Raw genomic sequence first — 16,386 nt, forward strand, 5'->3', positions numbered from 1 at the left:
TCAATTTTCATGGATGTAGCTTTTTTCAACAATGAAATGATTCAGACCAATTCCAATGATCTTTTAATGAAGAGAGCCATCTGTACTCATAGAGAGGATTGTGGGAACTGATTATGGTTTACAACATAATATTTTCACTCTTTTTGTTGTTGTTTGCTTGCATTTTATTTTCTTTTTCATTTTTTCTTGTTTGATTTGATTTTTCTTGTGCAGCAAAGCGCCTGTATAAATATACATGCATGTATTGGATTTTACATATATTTCTACCATATTTAATATATATTGGGATACTTGCCATCTAGGGGAGGGGGCAGGGGAAGGGAAGGGAAATTGAAGTTTTGCAAGGGTTAATGTTAAAAATTATCCATGAATACATTTTGAAAATAAAAAGCTTTAATAAAAAAAATAGATTATAAACAGTGATTTTCAGAGATCAATAAAATCACTAATAAAATGTTAAAAACAAAAATGAAATGTATATTGACTGACTGACACAAAAAGGTTATGCCACTTTTCATCTTTGCATCCCCAGCTTCCAGTACTGATCCTAATGCATAGAAGTAGTTTGTTTAATTTAATTGAAATGCATATTATTTCAAACCTCACAAGAGTTTATAGGCCCATGGAGCAACAATTTAAAATACATATTTAAACCTAAATGGAGCTTAAAGAACAATGCAAATGAAATAGCTGTCATCCTAATAAGTAATAAAATGGCAAATCAAATAAGTCTACATAAAAGGCTACTATTCTAACAATCAAATGCAATAGGATCTCATATTTTTTTTTTAAGGAGGATTTGAGTATTATAAGTGGAGCTGGTTATATGGTAGTAACATCACCTTATGGGCTTTTGAAAGAAAATGTTAAGTGGAAAGATATTATAATTTTTAAGAGTTTGCAAACTAATTTTATGCATTGATTCCCCATCCTTACATAGTGTTTTTTTTTTTTTTTCAAGGAACAGAATGGAGGAAATGTTATGAGGCAGTTAATAGTACAACAGGGAGCCACTTATTGCTTGAGAATGCTTTTGGCTAGGTTTCTGAAGGATAAATATTAGACACAAGAAAAACTGTGTGTAAGAATATTGCAAGAAGACTTTGAGAGTTGCAGCTGTATCAACATAAAGACAAGTTATCTTTGCCATTTAGAAATAAAATAAAGTTAATTTGTATTGTTGATTTCATTGAGTGAATTCAACTATCCATTAAGGTGTTATATGGACACAACAGATATCCACAGTTGTAAATTGTCAGACTCCACCTAGAATGATGATTCCTGGTTCCCTATATAGGTGTTGGAGAAAGGAAAGATAGGAGGACAGGGAAAATGGAGTTAGTAGAGAGGAGATGGTCAGAGAATGAGAAGTGAAAGTGGAACATGGTGCTAGGTCTTTCTGATAAAGTGGTCTGGCAGAACCAGTGTCCAGTAAAATCAGCAGGACTCCAGGGGGAAAAGATCTTAAGGTATCAAGAGAATGATTCAGGAGAAGAGGAACAAAAAGTAGGAAGATGAAGTACAAAAGTAACCATAATACTATGATGATCTTAGAAAAGTAAAAAAAAAAAAATAAAATGTAGAACTACTATTATGGTACCACAATGTAGTAAAGATAATACCTGATTGAGGGATTAAGATTAGACATATAGATAATGTTTTTGAAAAGAAATTTTAAGATGTTTGCATGTTTAACACACAAACGTATGGGGATGGTGATTAGGAGTCCAGGTGATTTAAATAGTATGGACAAAAGTACAGGTAGCTTGCAATACAGAATATATTTATGAGTTTATTTTGTATGAAGTATCAAGAGTGTATAGAGCCTAGTGAGAAAGAGATTAAAAAAGAATGTTGGGTTTATAGACCATAGACATACTAAGAGTTTGATTTAGGCATTGAGATAAAATTTGTTAAGGTACTTTGAGATTCTTTTATAAAAACTTGGAATGATCAGAGCATGATAAAATGAAGATAAACTGGAGAATATATTGTTGATGACTACAAATAATAATCACTGTTTGATATGGTAGGCCAAATATCCTCTTGTGGTTCTCTTCCCCCAAAGTGATTTCCAGATTTTTAAAAAATTATACAAGATTCCTTGCATTTAAAACAAGAGATCATCTTAGTTATTCCTGTGTTTGTTAATTTTAATAGAGGTATAAAAACAGTAAGAAACATACTCAACAAAGATATTTGCTACTATTTTGGATATGCAGAGAATTCAGGGTCATGATGATTTCCCCAAAAATGGTATCTTCTTCCAGAGACTCCTATATTAGGAAGACATTGGAATTATTGCAAAACTCCTTGAACATTGTCAATGAAATCTGTAAAGAGGGCTGTTCAAAAACACTACCTATCAAGGGAAAACAAAAATAAGGGGATAAAGAACTTTTATTGTCCAAAACCTTATAGTTGAACAATCTTTTTATTTAAAATATTAGTATGATGTAAGACCATAGTTAAAAAGAGGAAGAAAGAAAACTGAATTGGCTTTGGGAAATTGCCTAGTTTTAACGAAAACAACCTTTTCCCTGATATAAAGGTCTATCTTTAAAAAACCCACTTTGCTCCTTCTACTATAAATACATCACACTGAAACACTGAAGGACTGAGAGTATCAGAACTAAGTACATTTCCCTACCCAAATCCTTCTTTGATGGATAAAGACATTGCCACCATCTTATTAACCAAGGCTTGTAATTGTGAGTGTCATCCTTCACTCCTCATACTCAATCCACATTGAATCTTTGTTAAAGCATAACTTCAAAATATCTCTTAAATGTGTTTTTTTCTCTACACCTACATAGTCACTATTCTTGAATAAGCTCATTACTTTTTACTTGAAGTCATGTAAGAGCCTCCTGATTGAACTCTCTGCCTCAGATCTCTTCCCCTTCAATTTATCCTTCATTCAGTCTAAGTAGTTTCTTAAAATACAAGTATGACTATGTCACTCCTTTACTCAATAAACTCCAGTGGTTCTTTATTGCACTCAAAGCAAAATATCAAATGCTTTAACATTTAAAGCTCTTCACAAACTGATTTCTTCCTATAACTCCAATCTCAAAATTAGTTCTCTCTCACAAACTTTAGAATCTAACTATACTGGTTTACTTTTCGTGTATCATACAAGATATTCCATTTCCAAACTTTGAATTTATTCTGACTATCACTAAAGCCAGGAATATTTTCCTTCCTCACTAATTCCTGCCATCCCTTTAAGATTCAAATCCATTTTCCCTACTGTCAGAGGTGTTTTTCCTCAACCCTGTACCTCACCTAGTGCCTTTCCTCTGAGATTATCTTCCATTTATATTCTATAGATAGTGTTTACATATATATATGCATATATATTATATTAGATAAATTAATTAGAAATTATATTAGAGATCTTTTCATCCAACTTGTAACTGAGCAAGAACCCCATTTATAATGCACTGAACAAAACCTCTAGGAGTAGGTAACTTTCTGCCTCTAGGTAGTAGCTGTCCTACTTTGGGACAGTTCCAATCATTAGAAAAAATCTCCTCATTCAACTTAAATTAGCCTCTTTTCAATTTCTAACCATCATTCCTAGTTCAGCCTCTTGAGATCAAATGACACATATTGTTTTTGTTCTAATTCCATTTTAGCTGTTATTTGGTTTCAACAGTTTAAGTACTTTTCACCTTGTTGATTCTAAGTTCCTTCCTCTAAAGAGTGAGTGAATTGAAACAGACAATTTCTGTGGATTTTTCAATGTCTACAATTTCATCTATTCCAAATCTTATTTTCCCACAACTGATATATTTTTGCTGTTTTATTACCAATTAGAAAGATAGGACAACTTTAATAAATTCAGTCCAAAATTGTTCAAATCTGAGTCACTTTATGTTCAGAAAGGGCAAATTGGAATATTCTTGGAGTCTATTCCTGAGAGAAAGTAAAGATAAACAGCTAAGCAGAAACTAAAGATGGGGGCAGATGGTGAGAGAGGATTTTGATTAATTGTTCAGATTGGTATTAAACAAGGACTGTTATAACAGGCTCAGGGAAAATGTTTATTTTTTTTCTCTTTTTTAACTGAGGTTTGTCTGAAGCTTAAATATTTTGGGGGAGTTCATAATCATTCTGAGGAGTAAATCTGATGGGCATAAAGGAAGGAAAACTTGCCCAGAATGACAGTAGTTTGAAAAGGGTTTTTCTCATTCAAGAATTATTTTACAAGTCTTATATAAGGGAAGAGAGTTTCACAGGTACTGAAGATCTGAAAGACATGAAACAGGTTTAAAAAATAAGCTAGACAATTGATCTAATGTCTAATTTAGTAGTTTTCAAGCTGCAGTATAAATTTCATGGCTTTCATTATTGAAAATAAATATGGTAGTTTTGTCTTCTGTAAATGCAAGGAAATTCACATTTTGCTGTACCATTACATTTTCTATAAAATGATACTGAATAAATATTTCCAATAAGTTTCTATAGTAATTACAAAATTAAAGGTGACCTAAACCCTCCTTTTAAACAACAACATCAACAAAACAAGTAATGGATCAAACAAAAAATCTAACATTTCTTAGAAAACAAAAAAAAATATATATTAAGAACATCTTTTATCTTATGAGCACTGGACAAAAAGCAAGATCTCCTTACGGAGACTGTAATGAGTTTCTCCTGTAACATACAGGGAATTATGGTAGTCAGACTTGAGAAAACTGAAATTTATGAATGACCAAGCCAATACTCTAGGGAATAAGTTTTCTGACAGGATTCACAGCAAATGAGGAATAGTCTTGATTGGGGCCACCAGAGCTTCTTGGTGGGGGGGGGGGGGAGATATAGGCCATGACCATGGTCAATTTCATAGAAAAGCTTAATGGAAAGTAATCTGATGGATAACTTAAATTCTATTAAAAGAGATGAAACATTTCCTTCTTATTTCAGAAATATGATTTAAAATTGAAATAATACTGAACAGGTAACATGGCCTGAAATTAATCCAAAGGACATAGGTCCCCAAAAGATTTTAGATGTCTAATTCTTTATTTTACATATAAAGAAACTGACACCCAGAGAAGTTAAATTATTTGCTCAAGATCACATAAAGGACTGATCTAGTATTTAAAAGTGTGGGCATTTGCAGAACAGCTGTTCCTTAGCATCCTACCTAATTCTGTACTAATGTACTAAGGCTCTGAGAGTCAAAGTGGCTTTGCCTTATGAGTTATGATAGTGATCTACAAAGTCTTGAAGGGTTGGAGAACTTGGGGTCTTTCTCACTGTGGGGCTATCTCCCAATCTTCAGACAAAGAAAAAGATTTTCTTACAATTGCCTTAGGTTTTAGCGTATTTTTAGGTTTTTTTTTTTTTTTTTTTGGCTTATTTAGATATTATTTAGATATTAGGTTAGTAACCCCTCCTTACAATGATAGCCAGTTAAGACTAAATCGATCTGTCTGGGTGGGAGTTAGAGCCAGGAAACTCTCCTACTTTATAGATATGACTATCTGGGAAATACATAATAATGTGAACAATTATCACACAGATGCAAACACAGCACATCTTGTATCACTCACTGCCCAGAGTAACATGCTAAAGTAATAATGACTGACAAGCAGATATATAGAGGAGAAAACATATGCATTGTGGGAAGTCATGGCTGTGTATAGGTTTTGTGGCTATTCGTTAGAGGTTAGAGTCTGCTAATGGCAGGCAAGGCTAGTTGTTAGTAGCAGCTCATAAATGGGGGATCTTGGACATCAAAGAAATAAGTTCTATACTCCACTAATAGTGAGTCACCATGTATTAAAAAAGGACCTCCTTGCAAGAATCTTTCAAGATACTTTAAAAATTGTTGTTGTTTTTGTTGTTGTTTTTGATATTTTATTTCTAGTTCATAAGAGATCTAGTAGATTTGCTTTTTTTTTCAAAATGCAAGATATTGTTCCCTTGACCTTCATTAAATTTGTTATTTTTTTGAGAAGATAGAATTACTGATTTCCCCCTCAAACTAATTGTTACATATGGACTACATATCCCTGATTGAGTAAAATAAAAATCTAGAGAGTGATACCAAGTTATTCATTACTCTTCCTAAAGATTGTTTATTATCACCAAATAAGCCTTTTATGTATAGGGAATGCTGGACTATATCCGACTACCACTTGGCAAATTTTCCTTTTATTTCTCCTCAACAACAACATTACAAACTTCTTTCATCCTTTCCTTTATTTTTAATCAGTATGTTGAGTCATAATCAGTCATTTTCAGTAGTGGCCTAAGATGATCTTCAGTCTAATTAGAAGCTCTTCAAAGAAAATTCTTCTTATAGTCATCACCAGATGTCTTCAAGAATCTTTTAGTTCATCCCAAGATGTGAACTTGGCTCTAGACCTTATGAAAGACTGATTCCCTTTCCTTCTCCAAACCTCTTTCTCTCTTATTCCTTGGCTCTGAAGAATGTTATCTGAGATGATGATTCAATTCACTTTATTCAATTTAATCTATTTATGTATCACAGAACATAAAATCATAAACATTGACAGGTGAATACTTCAGAGATTTTTATTTTAGTAAATATAGAAATCTCTTCTTTAACATCTCTAAGATTATCCAACCTCTACTTAAATTTTTAGCAATGAAAAGCTCACCATTTTTCAAGGCATTGGGAAACAGTGAGTAAAAAAAATCCATTGTTAGATTCTAGATTCTAGAAAAATAATGTTCTTTTGTTGAATCTAACTTCTATCCTTATAATGATCCCTAATGATCCCAATTATAGGAAACAAATACAATGCAACTAATTTCACCACTAAGTGACAACTTTTTAAATATTTGAAAATTGCCTTAAACTCTTTCTCTTCATTTTTCCAAAATAATATAGATTTTTACTAGATTTCTACCATATCAATGCACTGATTTAGAGTTTAAGAGTGACTAAAGTTTAGATAGAACATATTCCTTTATAGAAAGTATAATCAAGTAGAGTAGTAGGAAACATATAGATTACACCCAAGTGACATGATACTAGACTCGGAGTCAATAAAACCTGAATTTAAATCTGGCCTTGGATATTTGCTAGTTGTGTTACTTTCTCTTGCTCTGGGTAAATATAATCTGTTGTCATCAATTTCCACATCTGCAAAATGATGGCAGAAACACAATATACATGGTAGAAAATAGGAGGTAAAACTGAAAAGATAAAGTGCCTTGGATATCAGAGAAAATGACTTTGAACTATACTAGCAAGTCAGTGAATAAATATGAGTAAAATAGTAGCATAAAATCTATGAATAAGTGAGATTATTCTTATAGTTGAATCAAAGTTTGAGTAGGAGAGAAAGGGTGTGAATGACAATATCTGTTTAAAAAGTTTAAAAGTTATTTTAACAGTTAGGATGGTTGGCCATTAGGACATTGGGAGGGATGTAACATTGAGGAAGATGGTTCTTTCAGCTATTTTTTTTTCTGTTTTTCATCTTTTATTTTGATATTATTTTTATTTTACTCATACTATCCCTCCATTCAATGAGAAAAAGAGAAAAAAAAAAGGAAACAAGATTCCTCTTACTCTTGGAATTTTTTTTTCCTTTTTTTCTTTTTTTTATTATAGCTTTTTATTTACAAGATATATGCATGGGTAATTTTACAGCACTGACAATTGCCAAGCCTTTTATTTTAATTTTTCCCCTCATTCCCCCTCAACCCTCTCCCCCCAGATGGCAGGTTGACCAATACATATTACATATGTTAAAGTATAAATTAAATATAATATATGTATACATATCTAAACAGTTATTTTGCTGTACAAAAAGAATAAGACTTTGAAATAGTGTACAATTAGCTTAAAGGAAATAAAAAATATAGGCAGACAAGAATATGGGTATTGGGAATTCTATGTAGTGGTTCATTGTCATCTCCCAGAGTTCTTTTGTTGGGTATAACTGGTTCAATTCATTACTGCTCTATTGGAACTGATTTGGTTCATCTCATTGTTGAAGATGGCCACATCCATCAGAATTGATCATCATATAGTATTATTGTTGAAGTATATAATGATCACCTGGTCCTGCTCATTTCATTCAGCATCAGTTCATGTAAGTCTCTCCAGGCCTTTCTGAACTCATCCTGTTGGTCATTTCTTAAGAACAATAATATTCCATAATATTCATATACCACAATTTATTCAGCCATTCTCCAATTGAGGGGCATCCACTCAGTTTCTGTTTCTGACCACTACAAAGAGGGCTGCCACAAACATTCTTGCATGTACAAGTCCCTTTCCCTTCTTTAAGATCTCTTTGGGATATAAGCCCAGTAATAACACTGCTGAATCAAAGGGTATGCACAAGTTTGATAACTTTTTGAGCATAGTTACAAATCATTTTCCAGAATGGCTGGATGTATTCACAATTCCACCAACAATGTATTAGTGTTCCTGTTTTCCCACATCCCCTCCAACATTCTGCATTATCTTTCCCTGTCATTCTAGCCAATCTGACAGGTATGTCAGAGTTGTTTTAATTTGCATTTCTCTGATTAATAATGACTTGGATCATCTTTTCATATGACTAAAAATAGTTTCAATTTCTTCATCTAAAAATTGTCTGTTCATATCCTTTGACCATTTATCAATTGGAGAATGGCTTGATTTCTTATATATTAGAGTCAATTCTCTATATATTTTCAAAATGAGGTCTTTATCAAAACGTTTGACTGTAAAAGTTTTTTCCCAGTTTATTGCTTCCCTTGTAATCTTATCTGCATTAGTTTTGTTTGTACAAAAACTTTTCAATTTGATATAATTAATTTTTTTTTTATTTTGTGATTAATAATGATCTCTAGTTCTAGTTTGGTCATAAATTCCTTCTTCTTCCACAGATCTGAGAGGTAAACTATCCTATGTTCCTCTAATTTATTTTTAATCTCATTCTTTATGCCTAGATCATGAATCCATTTTGTCCTTATCTTGGTGTAAGTGTGGGTCAATGCCTAGTTTCTGCCATACTAATTTCCAATTTTACCAGCAATTTTTGTCAAACATTGAGTTCTTATCCCAAAAGCTGGGTTCTTTGGCTTTGTAAATCACTAGATTATAAAAGTTATTGACTGTTTTGTCCTTGAACCTAACCTATTCCACTGATCAACTGGTCTATTTCTTAGCCAATATCTTGAACTTTTTCTATTTCTTTCTGTCAAAAAATTATACTCAGCTTTTCTGAGTATACTTAGCTGTATGCTTGAATGATTTGCTCTCAAAATATTTTCTTATAATCTCTCTATTCCTTTATTATGGTGGCTGATAAATTATATATGACACTGAAAGTGGTTCCTCAATAGTTGAATTATTTTTTTCTGGTTGCTTGCAATATTTTTTCTTTGATAGGGAACCTTCAGATTTTGGCTATAATGTTTATGGGAGTTTTCATTTTAGGACTTCTTTCAAGAAGTGATCTATAGATTCTATTTCCACTAGCTCTGAGAGGTATGGGCAACTGTTTTCTTTCTTTCTTTCTTTCTTTCTTTCTTTCTTTCTTTCTTTCTTTCTTTCTTTCTTTCTTTCTTTCTTTCTTTCTTTCTTTCTTTCTTTCTTTCTTTCTTTCTCTCTCTCTCTCTCTCTCTCTCTCTCTCTCTCTCTCTCTCTCTCTCTCTCTCTCTCTCTCTTTTTGCTGAGGTAATTGGGGTTAAGTGCATTGCCCAAGGTCACACATCTAGGTAATGTTAAGTGTCTGAGTCTAGATTTTGAACTCAGGTCATCCTGACTTCAGGGCTAGTGCTCTATTCACTGTGCCACCTAGCTGCCCCAACTGCTTATTTTTTAAAGGATTTTTTGAAGCATGGTGTCTGGGTTCTTTCTTTAGCTTAAGACTTTAACAGTTGTTCAATGGTTTTTAAATTTTTCTTTTTCAATTTATTTCCCTAGACAGTCATTTTTGGAATGAGATATATTAACTTTTTTTCTATTTTGTCTCTTTTTATATTTTAATATTTCTTTTTATGTTGTGAAGTCATTAGTTTCTGTTTGGTCCAGATGTCATCTCCTTTTATACACATCAACCACTGATAAGCTTGACTAAAGAAAAATACAATATGAAGATATTTGATTTCTATTAAGATATCAGCCTTTTAAATAGTCACAATGAACTCAAAATTAAATTGTTAATTCAAATACATGTATCTTTTTTTTATGACATTTCATTAAGTGAGCCCTCCTATAACCTGTACTTCAGCAATTGTTTTACTAACTCACTAAATGAAAGAATTTAAGATTTATTCCTATTGATTTTGGTTTTGTTAGTTTCAGGAGGATCAACACAGCAACAATAACATCAGTAATAACAATTCAATTATTTTCAGTTCATAGACTTAAATTTTGAGATTTTTGCCTCTATTCTGTTTTCTAAAATGCCTTTCTTCCTATCCTAGCTTTTTGCCATATAAAAACAAGAACGAAAACAACAGCTACAACAACTACTATTACTTGCATTTATATAGTGCTAAATCTCTCTTTGAAATGTTATGAACATCTCCTTAACACTTGGTATACAAAACTATCCACTAATATCACAGCTATTCTCCCCCTCCAAAATTTATTTTTAACATTCTTTTATGTTTTTAAAAATTTGAGACCCTTCCTTAATCCCACCTCTCCCCTATCCACTGAAAAGACAAATAATATATCAGGTATATATGTGAAATCATGCAAAATGCCTATATTAATTATATCACAAAGAGGGAAAAATAAAGCAAGAAAATTATACTTCAGTTTGTACTCAGTTTATTACTTCTCTTTCTGGGGGTAAATAACAGGATTTTTCTTCATGTGTTCTTTGAAATTTTTTGTATGGATCAGAGAAGTAAAGTTTTTCACTAAAGATCATTATTACAACATTGTTCTTACTGTGCACAATGATCTCCTGATTCTTCTTATTCATAGAGTTATTTCCATTAAAAACAAAAAACAAAAAACAAAACTATCTTGTATGTCATTTTTTATAGCACAGTGGCACTCCATCACAATCATATGTTAAAACTTTTCCAGCCATCTCCCAGTTTATGAAAAACCTTCAATTTCCAATTCTTTGCCAACACAAAAGGGGGCAATAAACATTTTTGTACTTATAAGTCCTTTTCTTTTTCTTTTTTTTCTTCTTTAATTTCTTTGAAATTCACACCTAGAAGGTGTGCAAAGGATATGTGTAATTTTATAGCCTTTTGAGAATAATTCCAAATTGTTTTTTTAAAATGTTTAGTACAATTTATGATTAAACCAACAGTGCTTTAGAGCAGGGGTCCTCAAACTACTGCCCATGGGCCAGATGTGGCCTGCTAAGCACTTTTAGGCGGTCGCCTGGTTAATGCAAAATCAGACCAGAAGTGACATTAGACCTAAATTTGCATTAGCAATGCCCACTTCCAGCACTGGGCTGAGGAGGCAGAGACAGAATGTGAGGTGATACTGAGGTGAAGTGAGTTCCCAGGCTGGGATGTATGGTGTGGGGAAGGGAGAGAGATGTAGAAGACAGAGAACTGACAGCTCATGGCCTTGTAAAGTAATGAAATCCACCACAACAGACAGGCGTGAGAGATGTACAATGCATGCTGAGCATGTCATGGCCACTTCAGGGGGAATATTTGAGCTGTGTTTGGTGCGCAGGAACTGTAACAGTCAGTACAACAAGTCCCAGCTTGACTCTATCATTGTCATTATGCTGAAATAACAATGTAATGGCTTCTTCTCTAGTGCATGTTGCAGTACTAACTGCTATTGTCACCCAGAGTGAGGGTCCTGGTACCAGGCTATGGCCCTGTATCCATAGTGACCTCATGTCTGGCTGTTGTGGTCATCAGTTTTATCATTGTGTGTATGTTATGTAGTTTCATAAAGAGATGGAATATTGCTAACATATACCATCACTTTATAATTACTGGGGGTCTGACCTTAGTGCCGCCCTACTTATCCTGAGTATGAGAGGGTAAGAGCTGGTGTACTGCTTCATCCTCCTCCAGATTCTTAAGTTCCCCATACACTTGTACAGCTTCAAGTCACATGATGACCTCCCCTGGAAACCCCAATGTACAATTTGTCACTGAAGTTCATTCTGCATATACAATTTATCCTGCAGTTATATGCAGTCTTGCCTGCGATTATGATAAATTACAAGTGCAGCAGTATGATCATGCAGTGCTGGATCATGAGAATTGATCCCAGGATTCAGAGGAAGCCAGGGCATTTGGGAGGGCCTACTGAGCGGTGACTTGTATGCAGTGAAGTTCTGAAGCAGCAGAGAGAGTGCGGGAAACAGAGGCATCACAGCGCAGAGGCAGCTTGGAGGAAGTTGAGCGTTGCAGTCTGTATGTCTCTGTGTGGGCAAAGTTATTGCTGGTATATTGTTTTTGTAGCACTGTGTAAATATATTGGTATTTTACTAATAGCAATTTGGAATCTCTTAGAAATAATGATGTCAAGAAAAAGAAAAATTGACTTGGAGTGTAGGATATTCAAAGAACAGTGGACTTATGATTACTTTTTCATGCAGTACAAAGAAAGAGCTGTTTGTTTGATGCCAGAATATAGTGTCTGTGTTCAAAGAATATAAATTGTGTCGACACTATGAAACTCAACATAAAGATAAATATGATTGTTTAGTTAGAGAAGTGAGAAAAGATAAAATATTAAAACTGAAAATTACATTGACAACCCAGCAAAATATTTTTATGAAGCAGAAGCAGCTAAACATTTCATAATTGCGAGCAAGTTTTCAAGTTGCCAAGCTAATAATACACACTGGAAGACCATTTGTGGGGGGAGAATTTGTTTAAAAATGCCTTCTTTCTGTTGCCAAAGAGATGTGTCCAGAGAAGGCCGATTTATTTAGTACAGTGAGTCTTTCATGACCTACAATTACATGGAGGATTGAAGAAATGGGAGACAATCTGCATCAGCATTTGCAAAATTCCACAAAAAAATTCATATTTTTCCTTGGCACTCAACGAAAGCAATGATGTTTGTGATTCTGCACAACTTCTAATTTTTATTCATGAGACGAATTATTTTGAAGTCATAGAAGAACTTGCTACACTGCAAAGCATCAAAGGAACAATTACAGGAGAGGATATCTATGAAAAGATTTACCAAACTATAAATGGTTTGGAGCTGGATTGGGGTAAACTAACCAGCATGACAACTGTTGGTGCCCCTAGCATTATGGGGTCTAAGAAAGGAGTAATTGCTCGCAGTAACCAAGAGATGGACAAACATAACCATTCTCATCCAATAGCCATACGCTGCATCATCCACCCACAAGCCCTGTGTAGTAAATTACTGAAGTGGGACTCTGTTATGAAAATCGTGGTATCTTGTGTTAACTTCATTGGATCTAATGCAACAAATCACAGACAATTTCAGGAATTTCTGTCTGAGCTAAATGTTGAGTATGAAGATGTTCTATATCACAAAGAAGTGGCTGAGTTGAAGGCGAGTTTTGAAACATTTCTATGACTTACTTCCACAGATTACAACTTTTCTGCTTTCAGAAAACAAAGAAGTACCAGAGCCAATGAGGCAGGATGGAAATGGAACCTTGCCTTTCTGACAGATGTAACAGAGCTACTCAACAATTTCAATATGCAACTTCAAGGAAAGAGGAAGCTCATCTGTGATATGCAATCTCTTATCAAAGCATTTGAAGTAAAATTAAGTCTCCTCATCAAGCAAGTGAAGGAGGAAAACTTCTGCCATCTCCCCATGACTCAAAATCTGTTAGCAGAAAAACCACTGACTGCATTCTCAAACAAAACATGTGTGGATTCATTGGAAAAATTGCAAAAGGAGTTCCAATTTAGATTTAAAGAGCTTCATCTCCATGAACAGAACATACAACTTTTCTGTAACCCATTTTCTATTGACATTGAAAATGTGGATACAATTTACCAAATGGAACTGGCTGAACTACAGAATTGTGATTCTCTAAAAGACGCATTCGAGTCAAGCAGCCTTCATAATTTCTATGCATCTCTCCCCTCTGAGACATATTCTTATCTCAGGAGCCATGCACTCAAAATGGCAACCATCTTTGGCAGCACTTATGTCTGTGAACAGCCTTTTTCTAGAATGAAACATTTGAAATCTCCAACCAGATCAAGACCAATGGATGCACACTTGCATCACTTGTTAGAACTAGCAGTGAAAAATATGGAACCAGACATTGACCATCTCATTAGCCAAAAGCAGGCCTATAGTTCCCATTGAAATACTGGTAAGTTTGTTGATTTAACTTTACTTCATTTTAAATATTGTATTTGTTCCCATTTTGCTTCTTCACTTCAAAATAAGATATATGCAATGTGCATAGGAATTTTTTCATAGTTTTTGGATAGTCTGGCCCTCCAACAGTCTGAGGGACAGTGAATTGGACCCTATTTAAAAAGTTTGAGGATCACTGCTTTAGAGTAATATTCCCCTTATTCCCTTTGGCTTTATTCATTTTTAATAGGGATGGGGTTATTTTATTTTATGATCTAATTCAATAGTAACAATAATTCATATGTCTTTAGATAGCTTTAATTTCTTTTTCTGAAAACTTTCAGATTTTTGACCATTTATCCATTGAGAAATGGTTCTTATTTTTTTTTTCAAAATTGTTTCCTACATATTTGAAAAAATGGAGCCTTTATGAAAGAAACGTACTGTAATTTTTTAAATATTACTTTCCTATGTGCCTTTTAGGCAAATATAGTTTCTCTGACTATTTCTTTTAATTAGATTTTTTTTTGCTACTCCTGCATATTCTACTCCAGGGGAAGCATAATAGATTCTACTCCAGGAGAAGCATAATAGATTCTACCCCAGTCCTTCATTCTAAATCAGTTTTTGTTTTTCTGTTTCAAGTTGTAACACATCATTGGATTTTAGTTTATAATTCATTTTGCTATCTGTTTCTATTTATGATTGAGCTAATCTTATTTATATTAATAGTAACAAATAATGTCTATTTTCCTCCATCCTATTTTCTTCTGTTTATCCAAATTATTTCTTATTTTATCTTTACTTTCCTCAAAAGTCTGTTTAGTTTCTGATCACTTCTTCTATATTCTGCCTTCCCCTCTATCAATCCCCCACCATGCATATTTATTCCCTTTCCCTTTAATTTTCTTCTTGGAAACTAACATTTTTATTTTTTAGTTCATCCCAACATATTTGACTGATACTCATACCTTATATTTATATTGACTGGTTCTAACTGCCCTAATAATGATAAAGTCCTTAGGAATTAGAGGTGCAATGTTCCCATATTGAATTACTCTTTCATATTTACCTTTTTATGTTTGTCTTGAATCTTTTGTGTCAAAAAATCTATTCAGCTGTGGTATTTTCATTAGAAATGTGGAAAGTCCTTTTCTTCATTAAATGTTCATATCTTTCCACAAAAAATATGCTTAGCTTTACTTTTAGGTGATTCTTAGTTGTGATTCTCACTCCTTTGCCTTCTGGAATATAATTGCTAAGCCCTCCACTCCTTTAACTTGGAAGATGCTGATTCTTGTGTGATTCTGATCTTTTACAATATTTGAAATGTTTCTTCTTAGATGCTTATAATATTTTCTTCTTGACTTCTTAGCTCTGGAATTTAGCAATAATACTCCTAAGATTTTTCAATTTTAATTCTCAGGAGATTATTTGTTGATTTTTTCAATTTTTATTTTACCCTCTGGATCAAGATTTGAGGGTAGTTTTCCTTCATAATTTTAAAAAACCTGATTTATAGATCCTTTTTTTAACAATGATTTTCAGGAAAGTCCCATAAATCTTAAATTCTCTCTCAATCTATTTTCCAGCTCAGTTGTTTTTCCATTGAGCTATTTCACATTTCCCCCTTTTTTGTTTCATTCTTTTTGCTTTTGTTTTATTGTTTCTTGAGGTCTCATGGAGTTATTTCAATAAATATTTGTACTTCCTTTTTATTTTACCTATTCTGCTCTTTAACGAGTTTTGTTTTCTTTTCTGTGAATTTTTGTACTTCTTTTATCCTTAAAGCAACACAGTTTTTTTAAAGTATTATTTTCTTTAGAAATTTTTTGTGCCTATTTACCTAAGCTATTACTTCTCTTTTCATAATTTCTTTGTCTCACTCTCTTTTCTTTCCACATCTTTTACTCTATCACTATTATCTTTTTTAAAAAAAATTTTTTTAGGCTGGGGTTAAATGACTTGCCCAAGGTCACACAGCTAGGAAGTGTTAAGTGTCTGAGACCAGATTTGAACTCAGGTCCTCCTGAATTCAAGGCTGGTGCTCTATCCACTGCGCCACCTAGTTGCCCCCTTCTTTTTAAAATTCTTTCAGGAATTCTTACTGTTCTTTGATCTATTTACCATTTTTCTTTAATCCTTTGCTTATA

General features: G+C 33.2%; 1 pseudogene; it reads left to right on the forward strand.

Moving 5' to 3' along the window:
• The first annotated feature begins 1,383 nt into the window (after positions 1 to 1,383).
• The window catches only part of LOC141562124 (large ribosomal subunit protein uL16-like), a 62,021-nt pseudogene continuing 47,018 nt past the window's right edge, over positions 1,384 to 16,386 (forward strand).

The sequence above is a fragment of the Sminthopsis crassicaudata genome, chromosome 3, assembly GCF_048593235.1.
Source record: "Sminthopsis crassicaudata isolate SCR6 chromosome 3, ASM4859323v1, whole genome shotgun sequence".
In the NCBI taxonomy this organism is placed as follows: Eukaryota; Metazoa; Chordata; class Mammalia; order Dasyuromorphia; family Dasyuridae; genus Sminthopsis; species Sminthopsis crassicaudata.